At 38.8% G+C, this 16,573-nt stretch overlaps 1 protein-coding gene across 1 annotated transcript in view; it reads right to left on the reverse strand.

Moving 5' to 3' along the window:
* DCHS2 (dachsous cadherin-related 2) overlaps positions 1 to 16,573 on the reverse strand; it is a 107,028-nt gene that overhangs the window by 62,990 nt on the left and 27,465 nt on the right. The window lies entirely within an intron of this gene.

Below are 16,573 nucleotides of genomic sequence, written 5' to 3' on the forward strand. Positions count from 1 at the left end.
GGCTGCCAGCAGTTCATAAAATATCACAGATACTGACAGTGTAAATACCAATCTTCTTCCTTTCCCATGACTGGAAAAGCCATGCTCTTGAGCCATGTCAGTAGGCCACACCTTAAAGTATTTTCCCTTTATGTTATTTTTTCTCTTAGGGAAAAATCAGAAAGCTCTTATGTCACATGTAGATCAGCAAAGTGCAGCAAGACATCCTTACCTAATGTATTCTATAAAAGACTCCCCAAATATTAATTTAGTTTTCACTTGAAAGAGGGCTTAGTGGCACTCATGCTTTTTGACCCACAGGTGGTATTTGATAAACACAGAAGTTTTGTACATTGCTCCTTCAATTGTATTCCCTTAAGATCTTTGATAACAAGTGTTTTGTGCTAAGTTTAGCTCTTCCCTGGCACATTCTATTGTGATATTTTTATAAATTATTTTCTACCAAAATGTTTCTAAACTACGTGCGCATTAAGAAAACCAGTATTTTCAGTTCTCTAATTTGCGATTATTGGAGACACAAAGAATTTCTCCTTCGCAATTGGATTCCTTTCCTACTTTTGCTTTGAAAATGGTAATTTCTGTGGGTTTTCCCTCAGCCCATCTCTACAAGCACAATGCCTTAACAGAGGCATTAACAGAGAAGGCCTTAACAGAGCTTTGGAAACTTTAGTATCACAAAGCCCAAGAGTTAGAATTGGTGGGAGCTCACAGAAAAGACCTGTGCCAGTCAGTGTCTGCACCTGACACAGGCTGATAAGGTGAGACCCACAGCCATCAACCACAGCCAGGGCAGAGGTAGAGGTCTGCACGTGCCTGCCTGTACAGAAAGCCATCTGGCACAATTTTAGGTGGAGTTTCAAAAGAAACTCTAGGCTAGGGAGTATTCCTAGAAGTAAGTTTGGATTAGGTCATCCTGTTTGGATGATATAAATTAATTTAGTTGCATGGACACAAGCTGTGCCAGGTCATTTGGCCATGGGACCCAGAACAGCCTTTGGCTGCTGCTCCTACCAGAACAAATGCGGCCGTAAAGATCAGTCGGTGCCTGCATCACAAGCTCCCTTCTTTGCCCACACAGGAATTATTTTGGCACTAAGATACTTAGCTGGGACTGAATTAAAACCAAATGAACAAAACATGTCTTGGGAAGGCTGAAAAGCATGGAAGCGGGGAAAGGGAAACCACATAAAAAGTGCCAATTCAAATAATAAAGTTAAAACTTACTCTAGACAAGTTGCATCAATCAGAATTTTAAAATGACAGCACAAAATATACACGTGTTATTTCAATTGTTCTTTTTTGCTTGTTATGGTTTGTTTTTCAGACTTTTCCACTTCTTCATGGAAACTCAAGATTTTTTGTATTTCAGAAGTGTCACTGCGACTACACCACATACTCCATAACATTTTTCCTCCCATAAGGAGGTTTTTCACAATGCCAAAGGCCATCATACCAGAGTTTCCACAAAAAAAAAGCTCCTTTAGGGAAGCCTTGTGCTTGCAGAGCCCTTCATTCCCTTTTCACACCCTTGCAATTTGCATCCCACAGTTGCAGCAGTGTGCAACGCATGTCCACTCCTGACCTGGGTCCAACCACTCGTTCGGGGCCATTTAAAGGCAAAACTCGCAGTCACGCACAGCTAAACAAAGATCCAGTGCTAAAAATGCTTTACAGCTGTATGTAAATCAAGTCTACAACATGCATGTTTCTCCAGCCTCGTACTTTGTTATTTCTGTCATAAAAACAAGAACAGAACATATGTCTAGTGTGCTCTCAGTAATCTACTACCCTAATGTTATGGAACAATAATTACTTGGCCCTTATGAGAAAAAGTATTTCAATTTATTTCTTTTGCCTGAAATCCAACAGGGGTGACAGTACTGAAAGGTTCTGTTGGACTGTGCCTACATGTAGTTACATGTGTAAATGCTAACATTTTTGTCTGCAATTGAGCATGAGTGATTAATTGCAGGTGAAATCTGAGGGTATTGTTAGAAGTTTAGCTCATTACATTCGGTGACTTGTTTTCTTTGTTGTAAATTATGCAGTCCTCAGACTTTAAGCAGTACATGTAAAGGCATAATGAGTGATGAATTTAAATAAAAATGCTTCAGTTCAAGGCTATGCAAATTTAAAGGTCTAATTGTGATCAACTTAAATTACTATAATCATCTTTCAGGCAGCAGAACTAAGTGGCATCCAGTTTTGGAGAAAAATATAATCTTTCTCCCCGCTCAAGTACCTCACATCCATTCAATTTCTACCCACTTAGTAGTCCTTTTTTTAATCACTCACCATGGAACCTTTGATCTGAAGAGGGAAGATCAGGAATTAAAAGCAAATGAAAAATTTCCTGTAGCAGACAGATCTGACACTGACTGGCACTACACTTGAGGTCAGGGAAGCTATTAACCATGATCATAGAATCACTGAGGCTGAAAAAAGACCCTTAAGATTATCAACTAAATGCAAGCTGATTTAGAAGGAGGAATTCCATGAACACATGCTAACAAATTCAAGTTTTTTGACACAATTAAGAGACCAAGTTATTGAAGATTTTGGGAATTAAAGCACACAGTAGTCACTGTCTGGAAAACATTTGGTTGTGATAGCATACTGTGAGTACCAATTCTACAGAGTATTGCAGCTGTTAACTGCCCAAGAGCTGTGAGTTACAGCAACCCAAACAGGAGGAAATGAAGGCAGCAGCAGGAATTTTCACAGTGGACTGATCAAGAGTGTTCTATGTTAGCAATATCACAAAGGTGATGGAGTTGAATGGATTTATGTACCTTGAAGAAGTGGGAGGCAAGAGAGTACCAAATATGTAACACCTCTGACAAGCCTAATGCAAGATTGGAATCTTGGAGATAAAGGGGAAGAAAAGGAAGGGTTATGCCCCCAAGGTCTTCCTCCTTCCACTAAATATGTTTTCAATGCAGTAAGTTGAACATCCAAGTTTTTAAGGAGTGTAAAACTTGGGAATAAGTTCAGGACAAAGTATTTCCCCAAGAAACATTTTTTTAAAGCCAACAAGAGTCATTGCATGGATAGCTCCTGGCTAGACTTCTCCCATCAGTCATGCTTCCTGTAGCCTGCATCCTTTAGTCAGCTTGTCCAATGCCTCGACTAAAAATCAGTCAGAGAAAAAAATGTTTCTTCTGTCCAGTTGACACTACCAATAAAGTGGTCAGACTTCAGATATCCTCTCAGGAGGAGAAAACATGGGGATCTAGAGAAATGTTGTACAGAACAAGTAAAAAAATCTGACCCACCTGTGTGATGTTCAGACAGACTAGTGCAAGAGGATAATAAATGGTGTGAAGTGGTAGATACTAATGGGTGTAAGAAGACAAATAAATAAAATTCAACACTGTTGCAAGTACAGAAATAATCTTCTATTTACATATAGAAAGAGGGGATGATCTCAAAGAACCTGTGATTTTAGGGGTAACTACCCTAATTTCCTCATCCCCATGCACACTTCAACCCTGTAACACATGTCCAGGTTTAAACAGAAAAAAAATTGCTAGCAGTACACTTTAAGAGGGAACAAACCCATTTTTAGCACTATGCTGAGAAAGAAGAGACTTCAGAGCTTACAGAAAGCAAACATCTGGCAGATCTTCAGCTGCTTCCATTCACTTCAGTGGAATGATGACAACTTATAGCAATGGGCAATATGTCCCCATATTTTACAGGCATTGAATAGTGTAACCAATAAACTAACAGTAAACAAGATTATAGAGAAATAGATCTGCTACTAAATTCCACATTGCTTTAAACAAAATCATTTTAAGAGAAAACTCTTCTGGGGTGGTTTGTTTTGGTTTTTTTTTGGTGTGTTTTTTAAGATTTCCACTCCTTTTTATCCTCAACAAATTAAAATGAAGTCCCTGCGGTTATACATACCTTTCTTCATTTTGCTTCCTAGATATTATTTCCTAACAAATTTGAAAATTTGAAATTTTGAAAAGCAGAGCAAATATTTTACATTATCTGCAAAATGGGGGAAATGCCTTGTGTACACAAAACTGCAACAGAAAAGAATCCTATTACTTGCAGATCAAAGATTCAGAACTTATATAAAAATAATTTTTTGGATTTAGAGTATGCAGCCTTAAAGATGACTGATTGGCAGTGCAGAATTTCACATGTGAGTGGCCAGGATTAATTTTACATCTTTCAGATAAGACCAGACCACTGGAAAGACCAGGTCATTTGGTCAAGTAAGTAATCACTGTGGTCATCTGTGATAGCAATTAAATGAAACTAAGAAGTATTAAATCAATTCTTCACAGCATAAGAATTTTTCCCATACCACATATTCTGTCAAGTTTACTTCACTTGATTTCAGCTAACCAAGATACAGATTTCATAGCTGTTAAAATCTGTTTGGTGGACTCAATGTCAGAGCATGAGACAGATTTTTTACATTTATTTTTTGCACAATAGGTCTGTTTAATTGTTTTAACTCTACTGATATAATAAAAAGCAATTTAATTGCCAGCAGCCAATTTTAAAGAAAATCAGAATGTAGGGTAAATAAAAGCATCCTACACTACTGAGGACAACTAGGGAATCAGGCCCAGCCAGGATAGGTTTAGGAAAGACAGGGTTCTGCTTGACTGACCTGATCTCTTTTTATGGCAGGTGACCCACCAAGTGAATAAGGGAAAAAGCTGTGGATGTGTCTACCTCAACTTCATTAAAGCCTTTGATACTGCCTCCCACAGCATTCTCCTGGACAAGCTGGCAGCCCATAACTTGGAGAGGTGTACTCTTGATTGGGTTAAAAACCTGCTGGATGGCTGGGTCCAGACAGTGGTGGGAAATGTGCTGCAACCAGTTGGGCGAGGCCACCCCTGTTTCATATCTGTATCAATAATTTGGTCAAGGGGACTGACTGCATCCTCAGTCAGTTTGCAGACAACACCAAGTTGGGGCAGGGAGGGGGTGGAGAAATCTGATGGAGGACTGGAAGGCTCTGCAGAGGGATGCAGATAGACTGGATTCATGGGCCGAGGGCAATTGTATGAGGTTCAGCAAGGGAAAGTGGCGAGTCCTATACTTGGGTCTCAACAACCTTGTGCAGGGTTAAAGGCTGGAAAGCTGCCCAGTGGAAAAGGACCTGGGGATGCTGGTCAACAGCAGCCAAACATGAGCCAGAGTGTGCCCAAGGAGGCCAGTGGTGTCCTGGCCTGTATCGGGAAGAGCATGGCCAGCAGGACCAGGGCAGTGACTGTCCCCTGTGCTTGGCACTGGAGAGGCCACACCTTGAGTGCTCTGTCCAGTTCTGGGCCCCTCGCTACATGAAGGACATGGAGGTGCTGGAGCATGTCCAGAGAAGGACAACTGAGCTGGTGAAGGGTCTAGAGACTCAATTATATGACGAGCAGCTGAGGGATCTGGGGGTGCTTAGCCTGAAGAAAAGGAGGTTCAGGGGTGACCTTACTGCTCTCTACAACTGTCTGAAAGGAGGCTGTAGCCAGATGGGAGTTGGCCTCTTCTCCCAGGTAACGAGTGACAGAACAAGGGACATAGCCTCAAGTTGTGCCAAGGGAGGTTCAGGTTGGAAATCAATTTCTTCACCGAAGGGGTGGTTAAGGAATGAAATATGCTGCCCAGGGAAGTGGTGGAGTCACCTTCCCTGGAAGTGTTCGAGAAATGACTGGATGTGGCACTTAGTGCTATGGTTTAATTGATATGGTAGTGTTTGGTCAAAAGTTGAATGTGATTTTAGAGGCCTTTTCCACTCTTAGTGATTCTATAACTGTGTACTGCACAATATTCATGAAACTGTAAGACAAGACTAAATAGACAAAATGGTGAAAACAACTCCTAAACTACAGGGGAAAAAAAAAAAAAAAAAAAAAAAAAAAAAACTACCAGGAAGCTAAAAAGAAAAGGTTAAAGGTTCAGTGATAGATAGAGTTAGTTCTGGTCCTGCAGTCATCAACAGCATCCTTACATTTGACATATTGAAGGACAGCAGGCCTGTTCCAGGCAGTACAGCAATACCTGATGGCAGACCTTCACCAGAGACGTGTTTTAATTCCTCATGTAGGCAGCCCAAGCACCACCTGAATGGTTAACTATTGTGGAAGCATCTGCTCTGCCAGACCTTCATGCCAGGTCCACAACCACAGGGAAGGGGAGGAGGAGTCTGAGTTGGTGGGATGCTGGCAGCAAAATGTGACTAGAAATATTAGCAGTGAAATTACTGGTAGCAGGCATTTTTCAAGTCACTTGGGTGTATCTGTATGATAGATTAGCATGCATGCTACCACAATCACATATCATCAAATGTCTTCAAGCCAGTGCTCTGACTTACAACACTGCTTAGTGAGAAAATAGCATATCAAATACAAACCAATGATCTCTACCTCATAGCTGCCTGAGGCAGTGCAGACAATAATGCTGACACCAAACCTAAAGAGGGTAATAAATACATTACTTTGGAATTTTATCTATCTGCCTCAGCACCCACGATTAACTTGCTCCCTAGTGCAGCAGGTTTAACATATGGAAATGGGAATAAAGCTGCAGATCCACTTGAAGTCCTAAAAGCATGTGCCTTGACTTCAAGAACAGAACTGTTTGCCTGAGGCCTTAACAGCTGGTCCTTGACAATTGCACTGACAGCAGAAAAAGCCCCATTCTTCATTCTCAAACTGGGCTACATCTAGAAAGTCACAAATTAAAATAACAACTGAAATTTAAGCTGCTAATTCAACTGGCATTGATGCTTACTTTGTCAACCACCACTGAGGTACCAGACACTCAAAAAATTCCCAACAAATAAGAAAATCCTTACTCTTCATCCTTGCTCTGATGCAAAAAATCTTCACTGTGCTGGTCAGGCCAATGGACTTGACTAATGCCAATCTTTCTGCATTCTTTTGATCTGCTATAGGATGGAGACTACCACAGCTGAGCGACTCACAATAAGCACTACATAGACATGACCTTGCTAACCTGTACTGAAGCTGAAGCTGATTCCCAATTCACTCCAGAAATTACCATCAGTTTTATGAAGGTGCTAATAAGAAGCAAGTCTCATCAAAACATTCAATAATTCTCAACAGCCTTTCAAGTGAAAAGAGGAAAGCCTAAATGCAAGCAGAGACAGAGGCCAGGCAGCCTCTCTGCTCAAGGACAGAATGTGAAATGTGGAATTCACTGTAACCTCAACTAAACATTACATTTCTTAATTTGATAATGCTTTTGGGTTTAGCTTTTCAAACAACTACATCTGTTTGTTTCTTTTTTTTTTCCCCACTTGTGCCCCTCATGAGTTGTACAGAAATTCCAATTAACTACAGGGTTTTAAAAAAAAGTAAAACTAACCCCGCTTCACATATGAATGTCTCATAAAAGATTGCACTGATTTTTACCTGCTTTATAATAGACTGATTTTTACAACAGTCTCTATCTTCCCCACAACAAACACATGAAAATAAACTTAATTTAGATGATGAACGATTATGAGATCTTAGTTTTTTGCCTTGTCTGCTCTTTTGTGTATCTAACTGATGACTGTGAACAAACCTGCCAATAAAAAATATTGACAGATCTTTGATTTACTGCTTTCAGTTAGTCTACAGAAAGCAAGAAAAATTAAAATCACTGGAGGAGAAAACAGCTAAGTACATTACAGCATCACACTTCCATTCTGAACACCAGACACTATTCAGCAAGTGAAGTCCAGATCCTGGAAGAACTAGGCATTTCAGGCTGCATTGTAATCTGCAATTCCTGCTCTGATGCTAGCCAGAGCCTGAATTCACTCCAGTTTAATGCAGCTACTCTTGACATGCCTTAAGTTTTGCTACCATGCCTTCTGCAAAACAGCACAAGCAGCTAGATCCCATTGAGGTGAGCCAGGATCCAGAGGTGTGAGAGGCAGGTCCAGCCTGGAATGCCTGACCTTATCACTCTTATTACACTGATAGGACCTGGACCACTACAAAATACAATTGTCAATGTCTGAATGCATAGCAAGCAGCTGTACTGCTAAACGCCTACTTATCATATGATAGAGCAGAGGTTAAAAAATGTCTTTTTGGGAGTACAAAGCCTGAGTTCCAGCACAGAAAATGTCTGCTTAAAGGATCATCTACTCTGTCAGTCTGTTTGGTTTACATTGCCTTCCTTATTATTGTGCAAATATAATCAAATATAAAATAATTTAATTTTATCATCTATGTAAACTGAAAGAACAGGAAAAAAAAGTATTTCTGAGGAAGGAAAAAGGAATTAACAGCAACTAGCAAATATTTTCATGACGAAAGCCTTATTTAAACATCCAAAGTCTAACCCCCTACTTTTCAGTGAAAGCAGCTCCATCCATTTGCTAACACTCTCTGCTATAATTTTAGATTATACTCTGCTATAATTTTAGATTTTATAACCTTGCTAGACACAGATAAGGGTTTAAGTACAAATCCATTTTTATTCATTAGTAAGCTACAGAGTCCCAAGACTGAATACCTCTCCCAAGAAACAGCAGAGCACAAAAATTTCCCTATTCTCTGCTAATTGCATAAAGCAAGGAGTGATGGGTTTCATAGTTGAGAATATCTCACAAATAAATATTCGTACTGAATATGCTATTTTAATGATTGTACACTGGAGCACATTTTAACTTTTAGTGGCAGGATTATTTTAGAATTATATTTAGTAAGTTGTTTTAAAAATCACAACTCAAGGTACTAGCTATCTGGTTTAGGGCAACTTAGTATGAAAAACGAATCAATAGCATAATTTTTATTAGCAGCATGCATTATAGCATTAATTAAAAATTGTTAGAATAATTCCTTTTTTTGCTTAGATCAATTATCATTACTATACTTATAGTAACAAGTATATACTTATACAGCTGTAATGTGATATATTGTTTAACTAAATGATTGAAGTATGTATCCTGAATTCAGAGTATGTGTGTGATCTTAGAACACTAATGACAAAAAAATATTTTGATTATACTCATATCTGTGATAGACGAATAGCAGGAAAATACTACAAAGGAGAGAAAGAAGAACTCTGTAAGTAGAAAAGCAATCTTGCACCCAGCTGTGTTCCTGTTGGCAAATGGATTTTGAGACAGATCAAGAACAGGATCCAATAAAAGCTTATCATAAAAACTTTGTTATTGGTGCAACATTTGATTTCAGCCAAGTCAGTTCCTGATGAAGATGACCTGAGGCAAATGGTAAGAGGGTGGCAGGAAAAGTTCAGTCCATGTACAGCCTAAACTCTCTTTAAGCACTGGCATGGTCTTAAGATAGGCTAAATCTGAACACTTACACGCATTTGCGCAAACATTCCCCAAGCCCCAAAACCAGTCTGAGCTGCTAATTCCTGCTTGCAAACCACAATGCTCCAACCAGTATTCCTAACTGGACTGCTACAACTATTTATAGAGCTTTGTTGTGAACAAGATCACTAAGAGTAGTGGTCCATTTAAAGAAAAAGAAGACAGACTGAAACCCAAGAAGCTTTATTTGTATATAGTCAGATTATTGAAGTTTTTTTTTCTAGTTCTTTTCCGAGTCACATTAGCAAGTATCAGTGAGCAGCCAAGATTAAAAACTCAAATTCACATTGCTGTCAGCCTGAAAGGATTTCTTATTGCACCTTTACAGTAAACAAAGACTATGTGTGGGCTACCTAAATTGCCACTTGCAAATACACTTGTAAATTGCTGCACTCCCTGGGTAGATATGGTGATTTAACAACAGGGAAAGGGTAATAAGACAGGCCAGCTGAAGGCCTGCTGTAACTGGAGAAGAAACCTGTACATAAAGCCCTAGCAGAAGGTTAACTCAGAAAATGTACAGTTTCAGTTTTGCTCAAGTCCAGAGAAGATGTCAGAGAGGGTCAACCCAGAACCCAGTCCCTCCCACATCTGTATTACAGCTGTGGGTATTCCATGCAATGTACATGGGTGTTTGCCAGAGCAGCGAGCTGACTGGTCACCACCTTTCCATAAATCAGGAAGTAGTCCTAATTTAAAAAAAAATCTAAAAACAACCACAGAACAATCAAGTTGATCAAAGTTAGATTCTTTTGCTTTCCTCATGGCATCAGCTGTTTCAGTTTATTCATTTCTTCTAATAGTGGCAGGCTTCCTACTGCCCATACTCTATTTTTACCTTTCAGACTGCTACCCAGGTCAATGAGTTAAATTACAATGGACTTATTTACCTAGTCATACACACACTCTTGAAAAGCAGGTACTTCTATTTCATCCATGAAAAATCAGGTTTTTAATGACTAGAGCAAATGTACTAATGTAAGTTAGATAACCAGCAATATCATCATCTGTCCCATTTTATTTTGATCACCGTGGTGAGGTTCAAGAACACCACTTCAAGACAGGCTTTGCAGAACACATAAGTAAATGAAGTCAAAGGCTTCTATCATTTTACATGTCTAATGCTCAGAATCTGAATGCTCATTTAAACAGACTGACAAATATTAACAAATATGAAATGTCTTCCAGAATCCCTTCAGAAAGCTGGCCTCTTCTGTCCTGACTCCTTCTGAATATCTGTTAACGTGCCTATGTCCAAAATCAAAGTATTAATAGCATCTTCTAGCTTGGCTTTCAGAAATATGGCCTGCACTACTTTCAGTTATTGCCTGCAAAATCTTGTGTTCCTAAGTGTTAAAAGAAGAATAAACTCTCTTCTAAGGAAAGCATACATTTTGTGTAACTGGAGTCTTATAAATCATGTCCAATTTATATTTGGAAGTAAGCGGATGAGGGCTCTCTTAGTTCATTTCTGCTTTTATGGAAAATTTAAAACATGGCCAAACTCACAGCTTGAACACTGTATTCACAGCACTTGAGAAAAAATATTTTCATATTTTGTTCATTGTAGACTGAAAACTAGCGAAGGATCTTCTGTATCTCCTAATAATTGGTGCAAAAATTAAGCCTGACACAAAGTATTGAGACATTTCCCTTCTCCTTCTTTCTAAATAATTTTTTTCATATACATACCAATGTTGTTTTCTCTCTCCAACACTACCTGCCTACATTTCTAGCTATTTTTGCTCTACACAAGCCTCACACTCACAGAATTTAGGGGCTAGCAGAGAATAATGTGCAACAATAAACAATCCTCAGAAAGAACAGAAGTCACAGAACATACAAATGTTAACCTCAATTGCATGACACGAAGCAAAATCTGAGATAACGTCTAATAAAAAAAAGAATCCTGTAGTAATTTATTTAGTTTGAAATAGAAAACCCACTGAGTGCACAATAAATGTAACTAAACCAGCAAGTTCTTCAATTTAAGTTAACTGCATATTTTACAAACATGATTCAGATGGCCCAGCTTTGAATATGTGGAGGTGGCAGAGCCACTCCCAAAGAGTTAAAGGGTATCACCTATGATCCATGATGTTTGAACAATGATATGCAGAAGCATGACAAACTCACCACTATAAATTTTACACAAGACAGAGCTTTTAAACATTTTCAATACGTGAAACTGAGCTTACTATAAAATAGCTCCCAGTCCCAAACTAAAAGTCCTGATTAGTATTACGAGAATTACACTTATTCATACAACAGAAATTCTCTTTGGTGAAGGGCTAGTAAAATTTACCTGAAACACATTATCATGCCAACTAAGTCATACACATCAATAATAAAAATAATTGCATATACACTCTCCCTCACAAGCTACAGATCTTTGATTGAATGTATTAACATCTATGTCATTCAGAATGATGGGGCCAGAAGTACTCTGTGCCCTTTTCAGACCAGGCTGCCTGTCTAAATAAAACCATGAGATGCACCTTTTCTTCTACCATCAGTGCCTGCTCATACAAACCCAACTAACTACATGGTGGCCACAAGACCAGCATGTTATATGTTCACAAGTCAGGATACACATCCAGACTGTGCACTGAGTGACAAATACTTCATTTGTCACTGTAAGGGACGCACCTTCATCAGATGGGAACCCAGGAGCAGACTGTCCCACTGAGCTGCATGCACCACACAGAAATGAAAAGTTACAAAAGCTCAGGCCAGAACAGTCCTAAGCCAACTAACAGGGACAAAGAGAAAGGGTCATGAACCTGCAGCACAAGCAGACACCACCCTCTCCCCCCACCATTCTAACAGATGCATTCCAAACTCCAATTCCTACATTCAGTCTTTGTTCATAAGCACTTAAATGGCATGATCCAGTACCTGACAAACCTGAAGACCTTTACAAAATGCACCCCATAACTACAGGAACATCATATGAGGGAATAGTTCAAGCAAATACACAAGCACAGAAAGTGACTGAGTTTCATAGTGTAACATTTAAGGAAAGTACACTGTGTACTAGCAGCAGTTTTTAATTCATAAAAATAACAGATGTATTAAGTTCTGGGAAAGAAATGGTATAAATGGCTGATGGTATAAATTGGCCACATCAGTGATACAGACTCAAGCATCCCTTTCATTTGACTAGGAATTCTCCTCAAAACAGGACACTGAAGTCCTATACTGTTCCTATACTTCTTGCACAGCAGAAGTCAGCTGTTTTGAAGTGGAAGATTATGAAAATCAGATGGTTAAGCCCATTTGCTCAGCTCCAGAATTTTCCAAAGTCTTTTGTTTTCTCTTAGGAAAAGGAAATACTGTTCTGGGAACTGGTTCTGAACATTTTGAATTTAGCCCCTTCAGTTATTAAAAGGGTTAACTGGAATGAATTTCAACTTCAGTGATCAGAAGAATGAGATTGTGCTGGCAAGTAGAGAAATTCTTCAGTGTTTGCTCTTCAGAAACAAAAATTAGAAACATAGCAACTCCAAAAAGAGGTGTATGTCCAACTTGGTATATGCAGAATGTATACATCCATAATTTTTGGGAGGATTGAGGCCTCCCTGAATATTCAGACAGTATGTCTCTAATACTAAATCACTTTATCACATGTGCTGCTTTTAGACAATCCATTCCCTATTTCCTCATTACTTTTCTCTCAAACTAATGGATGAGACTATTTGAACCATGGTATTTCAACTATAAACAGACCAGATATTCTGATTAAACCAGAAGGATCCCTGCAGTTTTGTCACATCTATGTGCTAAATTTGTAGCCCTTTAATTTCCATTGCTGTGTAATGTTCCCCCATTTTCTGGAGAAGCTAAAAAGACACATTAGAATAGCAAACTGCTGAATAGTGAAATTCTGCTCTCAATTGCTTCCATCTTTCATGCATATTATTGGTACCTTACTCTCAGCTGCCTTTATTGGAACTTTTCACCAAATGGCCAAAAAAGTAGCTTGTTTGTCCTGACCACTGCCATGTCATTTCATCCCTGGCCTTGGTCCTGTCCTTTCCTATACCTCCTCAGAGAGTGGCAGCTCTCCCTCACCAGCAGCTATACAGCAGACACATAGCAACAGTTTCTTAATTTAACTTTTTAAACTTTCTTGCTTAGACCTGGCTCCTGCTAAACAACAGAAATGGGAATCACAGCAACTAAAGTTTCACAACAGAAGTATCGTATTTCATCCACACAAGGGACACTGGAGAGAACACAGAAGAGAGATGGGAATATCTGGATTCTTTCTGTGTGCTCTTTCCACTTTGCACCACTGGTTTCCACTTCGGTTGTAAATACGCCAGCATATTTTATTCTCAAGATCTCACTCCACTACACAGAATCAGAGCTTGTTTCCTAGTTTGTCTCACCACATTACAATCTCATTTTCTCCCCCCTTCCTTCCCAAGTGAAGCTGTAACTTTTGAAGGAACATTATAAAGATTTAAAACTTCCAGACTGGAGCAGAGCAACTGAACCTTTAGTGCAGGACCTGGTTACTGGACAATGGTCACTGAGAGAGTCTGAAGATCTGAAGAGCAAGATGCAAGAACTGCATAGTCAACTAAACTACTCTCTTCCCCTCTACCATGAAGTGCTCAATGTAAGTATAATAGTTAAACAGGCTAATAACCCAAAGGTCAGGGGTTTATTATTTCTTTAAACTTTTCTAAATGAACTGTCTTTACTTGTGTTAAATCCATAAATATCAAACTCGTCTCAAAAAAAAACAAAACAAAAAACAAACAAACAAAAAAAAAAATAAAAACAAACCCTTGCCAAGAAAAGTCATGGCTACAAATCTTCTCCCAGGAAGAATGTTCTCATAATTTTTTAATTTATGCCCTTTCAATGCAATGAAGTATTTTCTATTGTTAGACAAGGAGTGAAAATCTCCTAATATCTACACTGAAATATTTGATTATTTCATAATTCCTTTACTTGGTGTCCCTTTACTCATTTTCTGGCCAAGATAAACAATACCAGTCTCTCTCTTCTCTTTCCCATTTCTGAAACAGGAAACACTTGACATTAGTCACAGCCTGTGTTGGGAAGCTGGGCTAATGTATCTGCAGAGTGCCATCATACATAAAAAAATCCATCTCCTTAACAAGTATGGAGCCAGCATTGTCCTCGAAAAATGATGGAGCAGTACCAGTAAAGATCCTTTTCCACAGATAAGGATCTACTAATCCTTGATATCCATCCATGCTTTTGTCCACACAGATTGCAGTAAGGTCCCTTTTGCCTGTGGGAATGTTGGTAATGACTAATAATTAATTGCTTCTTATGATCACTTTGGCACGAAAGTTGAAAAGTCACAAAGTGATCTCTTAAAGGAGTGACCTCAACCCAGAACAGCATATTCTGAGTTGGGAGGAACCCACAAGAATTGAGTCCAGCTCTTAAATGAATGGAATTATATGCATGAGCTTGGTGTCACCAGCACCATGCTCTGACTAACTGAGCTACTCTCAGTTGATCCTGAATAATGCACCAGAGTCCTCCATCAAGAAGGAAGATGGAATTGGTTGGTCTACCTTTATCACTGTTGGATCTGGCACCAACAGGCACCACTGTGGTATATCTCCACAACAACTTCTGACATTTAGATTCACTTCACCACAAAGTATAGACCTTGTTTAATTGGCAGCTGTTTCAAATTTGAAAATACACCATTTACTGTAGCACTTGAAGCCTCCAGCGTGCTAAGTGAAAGGTAGGGTGCAATAATGGTGCATGGAGCAGGACAGAAATCAACTCATAGAAAGGCTAAAGAATAAAAACTGACATTATGGAATCTTGGAACAACTCACGTGGTCTAAAGTGAGCACAGCACCTCTGCAGCTCAAATTAACTCCAGCAGAAAAGTGATGGCATGGAAAGGGTCATACAGTTGGAGGACATCCACTGTCTTAAATGAAAAAATTGTAATTTTAAACTTGACATTTTGAAAAAGTCAATTCCACAGAGGGGAAAAAAATCCAATCAAAACAAATGATCATGCATATATACATGTGCTACTATCAAAGAACTCCTTTCCAAAGAGGTGAAACCTAAAAGTGGAAAAAAAGCAACCTTCACAGAAAAACTAAATGCAAGAGAATCATATTTTAAAATGCAATTCTTTCTACAAGATGTTAAAAAATACAATTCAGAAATTTATGAAAGAATTAATTATGATGAGAGTGATGGGGCTTGGTGGTAAAGCAACTGCTCTGTCACAAAGTAAGCCTACTCCATCTGGTCCATCAGTTCTACACATGCATACTTGGAGAATGAAAGAAGCCTGAGCACTTTAATAGTCAGGTACTGTAAATGCACACGCAGATTTTTGGGACAGGAAACAGAAACATGATCTCCATATAGCCACCATGCTCTGTGCTCCATTACAATTCACAGCTCTGTCATTTGAGCTGCTTCCACACCAGTAACCCAATGCCTCAGCCTGAACACACATCTGGTAATGTCATGCATGTCGCGTGCACTGGGAGCACAGGTGGGCTCATATAAAATGAGTGTGTTTTGAAGCAAATGCAGAATGGATTGGAAGTACATCTAGAAATAATTGAATACAGTGACCATAACAGTAGCAACCAAAGCTCATGAACAGTGAGCTGTCTTAAATAATTCTTGGTAGACCTATTTAACACACATAAATAGCCTACATTGAAGAAAGAAACTGCTTCTTGACAGCAACAGAGCTAAATAGAACTACAAAGCGAGGCATTCTCACCAACTATTTGATTATAATAATTATTTGCTAGGCTGTGCAATATGCTCAAAAATAAGCAAGTCAAAGTAAGCAAGGGAAAGAGATTTATAGAAAAAATAAACAACAGAAATGATACTTTGTATTCTCATTATGGGGCAAAAACTTCCTTTGAAGTTACAATACATTCTGTCTGCCAGAGAGGCAATTTCCAAAGGCACCATAAGATGGAACAATGAGATTTACATTTATTTTCCTCTCAGAAATGGCAATTGAAAATGGCTTTTCTGTCCCTGAAAAGAGTCCATAAGTAGTGTGGTATTCTTTACTCACAAAAGATTGTCATTATCAGGAGAAAATATTAGGCAAAACAAAGCACTGTTTCAGATACGCACTACTACTACTTCTCTACTTTATTACATGAAATCCAAGCTGTTAAGGCAAGGAAGTGTCTTTTGCAATTGTGCTCGGAGCACACAATTACATTGAATGGGAGTTGATTATATATATTTCAGTGA

This window comes from Vidua macroura, chromosome 4 (genome assembly GCF_024509145.1).
Source record: "Vidua macroura isolate BioBank_ID:100142 chromosome 4, ASM2450914v1, whole genome shotgun sequence".
Lineage (NCBI taxonomy): Eukaryota > Metazoa > Chordata > Aves > Passeriformes > Viduidae > Vidua > Vidua macroura.